Raw genomic sequence first — 15064 nt, forward strand, 5'->3', positions numbered from 1 at the left:
ATGAAAGACCATGCTTTTCTCATTCTGGCTTTACAGTATATCTTTAGACTGCGCATTTTGACGTTCTGTTGGTCAATCGCTGTAAGCTCAAGTGGTTGACTTTATAATGTCAAGTACTTTTTGCTCTTTTTCTGTGAAATATCTAACAATTGCCTCATAAAGGGATCCAATGTCTTCAAGATACCCTATGGAATTCCATTCTCTATGAAATGAAGGAACAAGGCTAATCATTTTATTCTTTATCGTTTCCAGATCTGCTGTTAACATTTCCACTCATTCGTTCACTTGGCTGCAAATAACAACTTATAAATATTCCAATATGCTTCCTTTGGCCAAAGTACAAGGCAGTGGAGTTTTTGAGAGTTGGCATAGTACTTAAAGATGTACTGTATGCACAAAATATGTTTTTGCTCTCTTGTTCTGAAAAATAATTTCAATATGGCAGTCGTTTTACCTGATTTTATACAAAGTATAAACCAACAATTAAATGGGTTTTCTTAAATTCTTCTGGTACAAATATCTGGTATACAAATATGCATTAAAGTGTTAAAAAAAAGTTTTAAAAAATATAATTAAATATAAATAAATATAATTACATATAAAAAATATAAATAAATATATTTAAAAATCCCCCTCCCCCAATATTTTTTTAAATCACCCCATTTTCTATGTTGCCCTCCCCAAAAAGTAATTACCCCCCCCCCCCCCGCCAAAAAAAAAAACATATTTGCTATAATCATGTGTGGAATTGTCCCAACTATTAGGCTGCTACATTCCTGATCCCACATGCTCAAAGGCGTAAACACAAAAAAAAAAAAAATGAAAACACCAAAATTGCTGATTTTTATAACATCCCAGGGAAAAAACAAAAAGGAATCAAAAATAAACTACGCAAAAGGGATTGTAGTAAAAACAACAGTTCATGAAACACATAATAATGTTATTGGATTAATAATTGTAGGGAAAAATTATAGGGGGTCACAACATAGCGATGCACAGATTTTTTTTCTGCCTTTCTAGTACAATATATGGTAAAATGAAAGGTACTAGTAAAAAGTAAAAATGGTCCTTCAAAATGTAGGCCCTTTCTGAGTCAAAAATCTAAATTCAGGAGGTTGGGAAGGGGTTAAAAGCTACTGAACAGCATTTGTAATTCAAATGTTGGAATTGCAGCTGTTTCTTTATATAATTTGTGTTGTGTGCAGTAGGTACTCAAGAGTAATTCAAGAGTAATTCACGAGGAATAATTTCGGTCAAGAAATTGTTGCCTTCTGTCATTTTATCCATCAAGCTTAATTCAAGCAAAATTCAAGCAGAATTTCCATGGGGAAATGAAGAGGAATGAAGGAGGAGGCTATTTAATCTACTTTTCTGAATTCCACTCGAATTCCGCTTAAAAACGATGTCGGGCATAAATTTATTTTACCATTGACTTCTATTGGATTCTGCTCGCGGATTCCGCTTGAAGAATGAACATGTTCTTTCTTCAAGCGGAAAGGAATTCAGCGTCTGAATTCTGCTAGCAGAATTTCCGCAGTGTGAACAGGACAGCAGAAAAACCATTAAAGTCAATTGGCAGAGGAGATGTGCATTAGTTTGGAGGTGAGAATTCAAGAGGAATTACTTGAGTAAATTCCTCTTGAATTACTCAGTGTGAATGGGCCCTTAAAAAGATGAGAGAGGACTGTAATTTTCATCATATGTATACCTCAACTATGAGAGACATAATGAAAAAAAGAATCCATAAAATCACATTTAATAGCAAATTATGGTGGAAAATAAGTATTTGGTCAATAAAAAAGTTAATCTCAATACTTTGTTTTATCCCCTTTGTTGGCAATGACAGAGGTCAAACGTTTTCTGTAAGTCTTCACAAGGTTTTCACACACTGTTGCTGGTATTTGGCCCATTCCTGTCACGATTCGGCTTACGGGTTGTGGATCCGCTGTGTCAGCGAGGGATTGGCGTGGACCGTGCTAGTGGACCGGTTCTAAGAGGCTACTGGTTTTCACCAGAGCCCGCCGCAAAGCGGGATGGTCTTGCTGCGGCAGTAGCAACCAGGTCGTATCCACTAGCAACGGCTCAACCTCGCTGACTGCTGAGAAGGCGTGGGACAGAAGGACTAGGCAGAGGCAAGGTCAGACGTAGCAGAAGGTCGGGGGCAGGCGGCAAGGTTCGTAGTCAGGATGGATAGCAGAAGTTCAGGTAACACAGGCTTTGGACACACTAAACGCTTACACTGGCACAAGGCAACAAGATCCGGCAAGGGAGTGCAAGGGAGGAGATCAGATATAGCCAGGGAACAGGTGGGAGCCAATTAAGCTAATTGGGCCAGGCACCAATCATTGGTGCACTGGCCCTTTAAGTCTCAGAGAGCTGGCGCGCGCGCGCCCTAGAGAGCGGAGCCGCGCGCGCCAGCACATGACAGCAGGGGACCGGGACGGGTAAGTGACCTGGGATGCGATTCGCGAGCGGGCGCGTCCCGCTGTGCGAATCGCATCCCCGACGGCCATGACAGTGCAGCGCTCCCGGTCAGCGGGACTGACCGGGGCGCTGCAGGGAGAGAGACGCCGTGAGCGCTCCGGGGAGGAGCGGGGACCCGGAGCGCTAGGCGTAACAGTACCCCCCCCCTTAGGTCTCCCCTTTTTTTGTTCGGTAACTGCCTCCCCTGGGATGAGGACACCGGGAAAGAATGGAGGGTTTCCTCAACGGCAGGCAGTACAGCAGGAGTTGGAATGGGGAGGGAGGGCAGAGGGTGAAGATTGGCACGGGGCAGGGTGACACAAGGACGGGAGCCATGGGGAGGCACAGAGGCTTGCCTGACGGGACTGGGAGGGGGGGAGAGGCACTTCCTAAGGCAGGCAGAGTCCCAGTTCTTGATCTCCCCGGTGGTCCAATCAAGGGTGGGAGAATGAAGCCGGAGCCATGGCAGACAGAGGAGGACCTCAGAGGTACAGTTGGGGAGAACGAAGAGCTCAATCCTTTCGTGGTGGGGTCCAATACACATCAGGAGGGGTTCTGTGCGGTAACGCACGGTGCAATCCAGTCTGACTCCATTGACCGAGGAAATGTAGAGCGGCTTGACGAGACGGGTCACCGGGATGCGGAATTTATTCACGAAAGACTCCAAAATAAAATTCCCAGAGGCACCAGAGTCCAAGCAGGCCACGGCTGAGAGGGAGGAGTTGGCTGAAGGAGAAATCCGCACGGGCACCGTGAGACATGGAGAAGCAGACTTAGAACCAACAGACGCCACACCCACGTGAGCTGGGTGCGTGCGTGCGTTTCCCAGACGTGGAGGACGGATAGGGCAATCCACCAAGAAATGCTCGGTACTGGCACAGTACAGACAGAGATTTTCTTCCCTACGGCGATTCCTCTCTTCCTGGGTCAGGCGAGACCGATCCACTTGCATGGCCTCCTCGGCGGGAGGCCCAGGCGTAGACTGCAAAGGATGCTGTGGGAGAGGTGCCCAGAGATCTAAGTCTTTTTCCTGGCGGAGCTCTTGGTGTCGCTCAGAAAAACGCATGTCAATGCGGGTAGCCAAATGGATGAGTTCTTGGAGGTTGGCAGGAATCTCTCGTGCGGCCAGCACATCCTTGATGCGACTGGATAGGCCTTTTTTAAAGGTCGCGCAGAGAGCCTCGTTATTCCATGATAACTCGGAAGCAAGAGTACGAAATTGGATGGCGTACTCGCCCACTGAAGAATTACCCTGGACCAGGTTCAACAGGGCAGTCTCGGCAGAAGAAGCTCGGGCTGGCTCCTCGAAGACACTCCGGACTTCAGCGAAGAAGGCCTGGACTGTGGCTGTGGCAGGATCATTGCGGTCCCAGAGCGGTGTGGCCCAAGACAAGGCCTTTCCTGAAAGAAGGCTTACTACGAACGCCACCTTAGACCGTTCTGTAGGAAACAAGTCCGACAACATCTCCATATGCAGGGAACACTGAGACAAAAATCCACGGCAGAGTTTAGAGTCCCCATCAAATTTGTCCGGCAGGGACAAGCGGAGGCTAGGAGCGGCCACTCGCTGCGGAGGAGGTGCAGGAGCTGGCGGAGGAGATGGTTGCTGCTGTAGCAGAGGCAGAAGTTGCTGTAACGTGGCGGTCAACTGCGACAGCTGCTGTCCTTGTTGGGCAATTTGCTGCGATTGCTGAGCGACCACCGTGGTAAGGTCAGCGAGACTTGGCAGCGACACCTCAGCGGGATCCATGGCCGGATCTACTGTCACGATTCGGCTTACGGGTTGTGGATCCGCTGTGTCAGCGAGGGATTGGCGTGGACCGTGCTAGTGGACCGGTTCTAAGAGGCTACTGGTTTTCACCAGAGCCCGCCGCAAAGCGGGGTGGTCTTGCTGTGGCAGTAGCAACCAGGTCGTATCCACTAGCAACGGCTCAACCTCGCTGACTGCTGAGAAGGCGTGGGACAGAAGGACTAGGCAGAGGCAAGGTCAGACGTAGCAGAAGGTCGGGGGCAGGCGGCAAGGTTCGTAGTCAGGATGGATAGCAGAAGTTCAGGTAACACAGGCTTTGGACACACTAAACGCTTACACTGGCACAAGGCAACAAGATCCGGCAAGGGAGTGCAAGGGAGGAGATCAGATATAGCCAGGGAACAGGTGGGAGCCAATTAAGCTAATTGGGCCAGGCACCAATCATTGGTGCACTGGCCCTTTAAGTCTCAGAGAGCTGGCGCGCGCGCGCCCTAGAGAGCGGAGCCGCGCGCGCCAGCACATGACAGCAGGGGACCGGGACGGGTAAGTGACCTGGGATGCGATTCGCGAGCGGGCGCGTCCCGCTGTGCGAATCGCATCCCCGACGGCCATGACAGTGCAGCGCTCCCGGTCAGCGGGACTGACCGGGGCGCTGCAGGGAGAGAGACGCCGTGAGCGCTCCGGGGAGGAGCGGGGACCCGGAGCGCTAGGCGTAACAATTCCTCCATGCAGATCTCCTCTAGAGCAGTGATGTTTTGGAGCTGTCGCTGGACAACACAGACTTTCAACTTCCTCCAAAGATTTTCTATGGGGCTGAAATCTGGAGACTGGCTAGGCCACTCTAGGACCTTGAAATGCTTCTTACAAAGCAACTCCTTTGTTACCCAGGCGGTGTGTTTGGGATCATTGTCATGCTGAAAGACCCATCCACGTTTCATCTTCAATGCCCTTGCTGATGAAAGGAGGTTTTCACTCAAAATCTCATGATACACACGGATCAGTTGTCTCATGATATTACACGGATCAGTTGTCCTGGTCCCTTAGCAGAAAAACAGCCCCAAAGCATGATGTTTCCACCCCCATTTATCAAAGTTTATCAAAACCAGTGCAGAGAAAAAGCTGACCATTTGCCCATAGCAACCAATCACATTTCTTCTTTCATTTTGAAAAGGCCTCTGCAAACTGAAAGAAGCTATCTGATTGGTTGCTTTGGGCCGCTCAGCAACTTTTCCTATGCAAAGATAAATCTCCCCCTTAAAGAATAAGTTACAGGTCTGTGAGAGCCAGAAATCTTGCTTGTTTGTAGGTGATCAAATACTTAAAAAATCAGACAATGTGGTTTTATGTTTTTCCCCCCCTCATTATGGGGGAAATTTATCATTGCCTTTCGACCATTTTTTTGTCTATTTTTTTTGCACTACTCAGGCGCTAGCGGGCTTTTTAGCGACTTTCTAGTGTCTTTACATATAGAAACTTTTTCCTTTGTCGCTATGCTACACCACCTCACAGTAGACGTGACAAAAAGTTCTACATCTCGCATATCCAGGGCCGGTGCTCAGTCACCGACCTGACCCGTTCTTATAGATCGGAGCGCGGTCGGGCCGCCCATGCACACTAGCATATAAGGTCCTGATACTAGTATCAGGACCTTGTATGCAGCCAGGGCCGCCGTCAGGGGGGTACAGCCAGTACTCCAGTAAGGAGTAGCCAGCGCAGCACAACGTAGGAGCCAGAAGTAGCGCGGGCCCGGGAACAGCTAATTATAAAATCGGGGATGGGGGAGGCAATGGGGCAGCGTCGGCGTCGGCATCAGAGGCAGCAGTGAAGATCGTCACTAATCTTCGCTGCTGCTTCTAGGAGTTTCAAAACTACAACTCCCAGCATGCCCAGACAGCCTTTGACTGTCTGGACATGCTGGGAGTTGTAGTTTCGCAACATCTGGAGGGCCACAATTTGGAGACTACTGTGCAGTGGTCTCCAATCTATTTTCTTCCAGATGTTGCAAAACTAGAACTCTCAGCATGCCCAGACAGTCCAGACATGCTGGGAGTTGTAGTTCTGTAACATCTGGCCCTGCAGATGTTGCCGAACTACAACTCCCAGCTTGCCTAGGCAGTCTGGGCATGCTTGGAGTTGAAGTTTTGCAACATCTGGAGGGCCACAGTTTGGATACCACTACACAGTGGTCCCCAATCTGTTCTCCTCCAGTTGTTGCAAAACTACAACTCCCAGCATGCCCTTTGGCTGTCTGGAGGCACACTGTCTGGGAAACATTATCTGTTTTCTAACTTAGTGTTTCCCAACCCGTGTGCCTCCAGCTGTTGCAAAACTATAACTCCCAGCATGCACTGACAGACCATGCATGCTGGGAATTTTAGTTTTGCATCAGCTGGAGGCACACGGGTTGGGAAACACTGAGTTATGTAACAAACTCTGTGTTTTGCAACCAGTGTGCCTACAGCTGTTGCATAACTACAACCCCCAGCATGCATGGACAGCAAAAGGGCATGCTGAAAGTTATAGTAGTGTGCCTCCAGCTGTTGTATAACTTCAAGTCCCAGCATGCCCTTCTGTCACTGCATGCTGAGAATTGTAGTTTTGCAACAGCTGTAGGTTTGCCCGCCTATGCCCTGACAAGTACTTGCCAGTGCATGGCCAGTATTTGTCGGCGCTTTTGCATACCAATGCTCTACCCGTGGCGTACCCCTATGGGTACTTGTACCACGGGTTGAGAACCCAGGCCTCTGGTTGTTGGTCTGACTTTTTTTTTTTTTTAGAAAAGGTGTACGTTAGATAACTTTTCAAGCTAAAGGAGAGCTGCACCTTATTCATCATTACGCTGCGCATTATTGGTGGATAAGGCGCACGCTAGTCAAAGTATAGACAAAAAAAAAAAAGGTGGAAATCAGATTTAAAATAGACATTTCTTGATAAATCTCCCCTATGTCTCTCATAGTTGAGGTATACCTATGATGAACATTACAGGCCTCTCTCATCTTTTTAAGTAGGAGAACTTGCACAACTGGTGGCTGACTAAATACTTTTTGCACCATTGTACATATAACCACAAGGGGGTAATATAACATTGGAGTAATAGGACTGAAGGTTAAAATGACTAAACTAAGGTGAATCCCATGGATAGGATGTTACACACAAACATCGCTTTCCAATAGGTACAAATATTTATTCTCTCATCATTCTCTTTCATTACTTTATACATACCATTTATAAATTATTATTGTATATTGTAATGCATTAGAAAATATGATACACTGGGGGAGGCACTGTGTACCGGTGTGCAGGAAAGTGTATGAGCAGAATGGGCGAGTGAGGATCAGGGCATAAGCATCCCTGCAGCTCCCAACACTAACATTGGAGGCAACAGAGAGCACCGTGCCAGCTCTTACTGTTGCCACACACGTAGAACAGTAAATAACACAAAATTTGTACTTAAACTGCAAAGTTACATAGATATACTGTATTCTTTAAAAACATTCTATAAATAGATATATTCTTTATCTATTCAGCCAAAATGTTGCCACAGTGTTTTTTTCATTTAGAAATAAAAAAACAGCCACAACACTATTTGTGAACAAAGCCAATAAGTGAAGAACATTGATTATCATGTGACAATGGCCCCTGTGAAAGGGTGGGATCAATTAGGTGCGTGGATAGTCAGTTCTTGAAGATGAGGTGCCCTTAGACTTTATTCTAAAATAGGCTGATTGTATAAGACCGACTGGATAAGGTGTATGTTGGTCTTTGACTGAAGAGAAGGGTTGAGGGTACTGAATTTTTGCCACCCAACCTTATTGTTTAAGGAGGGATAAGCTGGTGCCTCTGGCCAAAAGGCACCTGCAATGTTTTAGATGTCCTTTTCGCCGAAGCTACTTAGGAACCAAAAGTGCTCCCAGCAAGCATCTAGACATTAGCCAGGCTGCCTCCAAGAAACCAGTAAAACCGGTTTGGTATCCCTGGCGAAACAGGGACACCCAGGGCATGGCAGGGAGGTGAGCAACCTGATGGCCACACACGCCTCTCCTATCCCGGCAGGAAGGACACCTAGAAGGGCAAAGCACCCTGACCAATCCTAGTGAGCATAAAAAGAACACAAATGTGAGCACAGTGACAAAAAACAAATATAATAAATAAGTGAATGTGCGTAGTATGGTACTGCCCGGACATCCGGCCAGATCTACAAAAATTCCTCTGCAGATGAACAGCCAGGAGGCTGGAACGCTAGAGGTGAGTGCTCAGAAGAGTGAGTTTAAAAGTATGTGCTACGTGCCATCTTTTAAGTGTGACAACAAACTCCTAAGTGAATTCTGGCACCCTGTGGTCACCACTCCGAGGGCACTTTTGTGCCTCGACCTTAGGGCCAGATCCAGCAGGAATGGGTCACTTCAGGGGCTGCTGCTGCTACTCTCCACAGCCATCCCTGGGACATCTGCTCCACTGTGTGATTCCCCATCCTGCCTTGGTGGTCTCCTACACCGCCAACTAAAAGAAAGGGTACTACACTTGATCTTAGCCAAAAGGCTGTGAAGCTATGCAAAACATTCATGTGTATGGGGAGGTTGGGAGAGCTAATTGTTGATTGAACTGCCTCCTTCATGTGTTTTGAGCTGAAAGCATAAGCCCTAAGTGACTTTGACATGGTCTAATGTAGCCTAGTCCTAGCTTTTACTCCCAAGGCACTTTGATGATCCTTGGATGCCAATGACCCAGTAAATGATTTACCAGTTCTCCGTCCTTATAGCATACATGCAGCGGTAAGTACCTGCCAAAAATACTAACTTTCCTCACTCTCATGTCACTAGGATGTCATAGTTAAGAAATAAGAATATTCATCAGATGGGTGGGCATCGTACTGCATATTGCCTATGCATATCTCCGCCTCCATTGTGCACAGCAGCGCTATAGCAATGCCGATCCAGGGAGGGAAAACTTTTTATCTACTGGGCAAAATTATGTACGTAACCCTTACTTTTCATGCGGTTTACCCGCACTATAACCCAGTGTATTGGGTTTAGTGTGGGTGAACAGGATGTCCTTTTTCCTTAAAAAATTGGGCAGGTGACATCAGTTAAAAAATCAAGCTTAGTTTTTTTTTCCTTGCAAAGGGGAACTGTTGTTTGGGTCAGTACTCATTGATATATTAGATAAATAGAAAGAAAGAAAGGTTTCCAGTCCCTCTAAACCCTAGGCAGAGCCAACCTTTCGTTTTCAGGGGAAGGGGTAATCAGAACAGGGGCAGGGACCATTCAAACAGATGGAGGTTCTCCCGTAGGGGCAGTGGACTTATGTCCAACCAGCCCACAGTTTTCTTTCAAGAAACCCAGCTTTCAGTGACAAAAATTTACGTGAAGGTTGCAGGCTAAAAAGCTTTGTTCTAGAATGTCAGGAAAAAGTTAATTTCTTGTGTCTTAGAGATAATCAGAGACTCTCTGAGTTCTCCAGGCTGCCACTACTCATTTTCCAACCACAAAAATCCCTTCTGGTCCAGCAGTTCAGTCATCTATGGAGGAGGGGATATTATTTCTAAAGCAGGAGAGGTCTTAGTTCAACTCATCCCTCTTCTTAACAAAAAAAAAAAAAAAAAAAGCCCAACAACACCTTCAGGCTAATCATAAATCTAAAACCCCTAAATCGCTTCCTAAATGCTTCAAGATGGAGACCATAAAGTCCACAGTGAACCTTCTAACAAAGGATTGTTTCATGGCCTCCCAGGATTTAAAGAACGCATACCTATCCACACGGACTTTCAAAGATATCTAAGATTGGCTGTGTATGTAAATTTCCAGCTTCTACATCTTCAGTTCTGTGCCCTACCCTTCCAGATATCAGTAGCTCCAAGAATATTCACAAAAATTGTAGCAGAAGGTGTATTTTTGTCCCATACTTGAACTACTTACCGCTGGTTGCTGAATCAGAGATAAAGATCAATGTTTTCCAGATCATACTCTGGGGTTTTTAAGAACTAGGGGTTGTTGGTAAATTGGGATAAGTCCTCTCCTTGCCCAACTCAGCAAAAAAAAATTCTAGGAGTTTTGTCAGATTCCAAATGACATTAATCCTCTAAAAATAAGCCTGCTTGGCCAGTTGCCACTTACCGGGACCACTTTCGTGGCAGCGATCTGGTGTTCCCCTGCAGCTAAGACCAGCTTCCGCATCCTGGAGTGTGATAAAGGATGAAAACCAGAGGAAAATGTAGATTCTGCTCCCAAATTTGGCCCTACGCCAAACCGGTAAGTGGCACAGTGGGTCCACACCTGTTGGGGCGTTACAGTTTGCTCAGACCATGCACCCCTGCTAGCAAGTCCAAGCTTGTTCAAGATTTATACAAAATTTTGTTAATCAAGCTCTAGTGACCCAATGCTAGTTACCCACAACCGGTCTGGGGAGGCCATGGGTGGCAGCTAATGTAAATGGTCAACCCCTATGCAAGCCAATCCAGTATGTCATGCCTCCGGTCAAGCTACAAGTTGGGGTATTACATTCTGAGAAGATTGCCTTCTATGTCCTGACAGACTCCACAGATCCTGTGTTTCTAGGATTGCCATGTTTGCAACAACATTCTCCAATCCTAGATTCAAGGGACATTCTCGAGTGGGAGCCTCAGTGCCTTACTACCTGCTTGTCTGAGGTCCATCCAGCATTGTTTTGATGTGTTTTAAAAGAAGAAAGCTGAGACTTTACCACCTAATCAGTCCTATGATTGCCCAATTGATCTTCTACCTGAGACTTATCCACCTCGTGGAAGGGTTTATCCATTATCCTTGCCTGAAACTCAGGCTATGGCCGAGTACATAAAGGAAAACCTTGAGAGGGCTGAAGCCAGCTTCCTCTTCGTGGCAAAGAAAGACGGGTCACTGCGTCCCTCCATAAATTTTCGTGGGCTGAACAAGGTCACAGTCAAGTACCCTCTGCCTCTGATACCTGAATTGTTCGACCGTATCTGAGGCGCCTAGATATTTACCAAGTTGGATTTGTGATGAGCGTATAATCTGATCTGCATCCATGAAGGTGATGAGTGAAAGACTCCTTTCAACACTCGTGATTGTCACCATGAGTACCGGATCATGTCTTTCGGTTTGTGCAACACTGCTGCAGTGTTTCAAGAATTTGTGAATGACAACTTCTTGTTGTACAACTGTGTACTGGTAAATCAGAAAGATATTCTCATCTACTCCCCCGACTTGTCCACTCACGGGTCTCTGTGCCATTCAAAGGTCCCTAGGGGCTTGCCAATTTCTATAGACAGTTCATTCCAAAAATCTCTTCCTTCACAGCAACTATCTCTGCTCTAACAAAGAAAGGGGTGGATGTGAAGAAATGGACCCCTGAAACAGAGTTAGCTTTCCAGCATATCAAGGACTGCTTTGCTGCCTCTCCAGTTCTCCATCATCTGGATACCTCCAAACAGTTATTTCTTGAATTTGACACTTCTTCTATTGGAGCAGATGCCTTCCTGCTGTAGAATAATTATACCATCAATGATAGCTGCTTGCTATCAAGATGGCCTTGGAGGAATGGAGATATCTCCTGGAGGGGGGTCTGCATCCTGTGGTGATATACACAGACCATAAGAACCTGACTTATCTACAGTCTGCACAGCGACTAAACCCCCATCAGGCCGATGGGCACTTTTCTTCGGTAGGTTCAATTTTCTCTTGTATTTCTGCCCAGCGGATAAGAATGTGAGGGCAGAAGCATTCTCCCGTTCCTTCGACCGAGCAGACCAGATTGGAGAACCTCAACACATTGTTGATTCGTCTAGTCTGGTTTCAGGATGAAAGACATTCCTCCAGGGAAGATCTTTTTTCTGTCTGCCAAGAGGAAGTGAATTCTTACTTGGGGACATTTCTCAAAGTATGCTGGTCACCCTCGGGTGCATAACACACTCAACTTGCTGTCCTGTCACTACTGGTGGCCTACCCTGTCTAAGGTTGTTACATCACTAGACTTGCTATCCCATCACTACTGGTGGCCTACCCAGTCTAAAGAGAGTGGCAGCTAAAGCCAGAGGTGTTTCAAAAAATCTCAGCCTTATGGGTCAGGCCCCAGGTGGATCCTTTCATCACAAGATACAACAGACAAGTCAGAAGATTCTTCTCCCTATCCCTAGCTGACAGGCAACTGGCAAGAACTGGCTAGAAGTGCAAAGATAACAAAAAAAAAATAGGTGGCACTACAATCCAATAAAACAAAGTGATGTATAGAGCAGACTCACTTGTTGTATGTAGAGGGCCCCAGAACTCCTTCACGTGACTCGCCACTAACACCAGCCACTAACACTCAAACCGAATGCTCCAGTGGTACATGATTCCTAAAAAACAAAAAATAAAAGTACTCGGGGACTAGGCTAAAGTGCAAATACAATTAAAGTAGAGAGGATGGTGTAGAGGAATCTTTTACTTACTCTACAGTCTGGGGATGTAGAAAATATACATATTCCCCCTCCAAGTTCGTGTAGCCTCCACTCTTATGGATGCGCACGAATGCATCCAGACTGATAGCATCTCCAACATAAAGCAGTGTAATCCAATGATATTTAACCCCTTAAGGACACAAGGTTTTTTCGTTTTTGCATTTTCATTTTTTCCTCATCACCTTCTAAAAATCATAACGCTTTCAATTTTGCACATAAAATTCCATATGATGGGTTATTGTTTGCGCCACGAATTTTACTTTGCAGTGACATTAGTCATTTTACAAAAAATCCACGGTGAAATGGAAAAAAAAATAATTGTGCAACAAAATTGAAGAAAAAATGTCATTTTGTAAATTTTGGGGGCTTCCGTTTCTACGCAGTGCATTTTGCGGTAAAAATAACACCTTATCTTTATTCTGTAGGTCCATATGGTTAAAATGATACCCTACTTATATAGGTTGGATATTGTCATACTTCGGAAAAAAATCATAACTACATGCAGGAAAATGTATACGTTAAAAATTCTCATCTTCTAACCCCTATAACTTTTTTCCGCATACGGGCCGGTATGAGGGCTAATTTTTTGCGCCATGTTCTGAAGTTTTTATCGGTACCATTTTTGTATTGATTGGACTTTTTGATTGCTTTTTATTCATTTTTTCATGATGTAAAAAGTGACCAAAAAGATGCTATATTGGACTTTTGAATTTTTTTACACGTATGCCATTGACGGTGCGGATTAATTAACGATATATTTTTATAGATCGGACATTTCCACACGTGGCGACACCACATATGTTTATTTTTATTTACACCGCTTTTTTTTTTTTTATGGGAAAAGGGGGGTGATTCAAACTTTTATCAGGGAAGGGGTTAAATGACCTTTGTTAACTTTTTTTTTCACTTTTTTTGGTAGTGTTATAGCTCCCATAGGGGGCTATAACACTGCACACACTGATCTTTTACCCTGATCCCTGCAAAGCCATAGCTTTGCATTGATCAGCGAGATAAAGGCTCGATTGCTCAAGCCTGTAGCTCAGGCTTGGAGCAATCAAATGCCGATCGGACGCAACGGAGCCAGGTAAGGGGGTCTCCGCTCGCGTCCTAACTGATCGGAACATCACGATTTTATCGCAATGTCCCAATCAGCCCGACTGAGCTGAGGGGGAGAGATATTCTCCAAAAAAAGGGTGTCTTATACTTTCATTTTTAGACGCGGCGATCAACTTTGATCGCTGCGTCTAAAGGGTTAATATCACGCGACACAACGATCGGTGCCGCAGGCTCTTAGCCCAGGGCCCCGGCTATCGTTGGCAGCCGGGGATGACCCGGTGTGATGCAGGGTCACGGTGTGACCCTGTTTTAAACACCGGGACCGGGCATAGGGCGTACAGGTACGCCCTTTGTCCTGAAGGAGTTAATTTGTCCCAAAAGATGCAATGTGTTTCGGTTACATAAAGCATACACCTCCTTCATCAGGCATCATTAGTCTGGAGATTTCAATATTTGCATGTGTATTAATATGAGTGAAGGCTACACGTATTTGGAGGGGGAATATGTATATTTTCTACATCTCTCCACTGTAGATTAAGTAAAATATTCCTCTACACCATCCTCTCTACTTTAATTGTTTTTGCACTTTAGCCTAGTCTGGAAATGTTTTTTTTTTGGAATCCTGTCCTAGAAGTGGGATTGGGACTTAGTATACCTATTTCCTCCACTGTTTCTGATCCCCGGGGTCATCAAGAAAATCAATTCTGGAGCATGGTTCTCCTGCCTAAGAGTCATGTCTATCTGTCACGATGCCGGCTGGCAGGTAGTGGATCCTCTGTGCCAGAGAGGGATTGGCGTGGACCGTGCTAGTGGATCGGTTCTAAGTCACTACTGGTTTTCACCAGAGCCCGCCGCAAAGCGGGATGGTCTTGCTGCGGCAGTAGTGACCAGGTCGTATCCACTAGCAACGGCTCAACCTCTCTGGCTGCTGAAGATAGGCGCGTTACAAGGGAGTAGACAGAAGCAAGGTCGGACGTAGCAGAAGGTCGGGGCAGGCAGCAAGGATCGTAGTCAGGGGCAACGGCAGGAGGTCTGGAACACAGGCTAGGAACACACAAGGAACGCTTTCACTGGCACGATGGCAACAAGATCCGGCAAGGGAGTGCAGGGGAAGTGAGGTGATATAGGGAAGTGAACAGGTGAAAACACTAATTGGAACCACTGCGCCAATCAGCGGCGCAGTGGCCCTTTAAATCGCAAAGACCCGGCGCGCGCGCGCCCTAGGGAGCGGGGCCGCGCGCGCCGGGACAGGACCGACGGAGAGCGAGTCAGGTACGGGAGCCGGGGTGCGCATCGCGAGCGGGCGCTACCCGCATCGCGAATCGCATCCCGGCTGGAGGTGGTATCGCAGCGCCCCGGGTCAG

This window comes from Hyla sarda, chromosome 1 (assembly GCF_029499605.1).
Source record: "Hyla sarda isolate aHylSar1 chromosome 1, aHylSar1.hap1, whole genome shotgun sequence".
NCBI lineage: Eukaryota > Metazoa > Chordata > Amphibia > Anura > Hylidae > Hyla > Hyla sarda.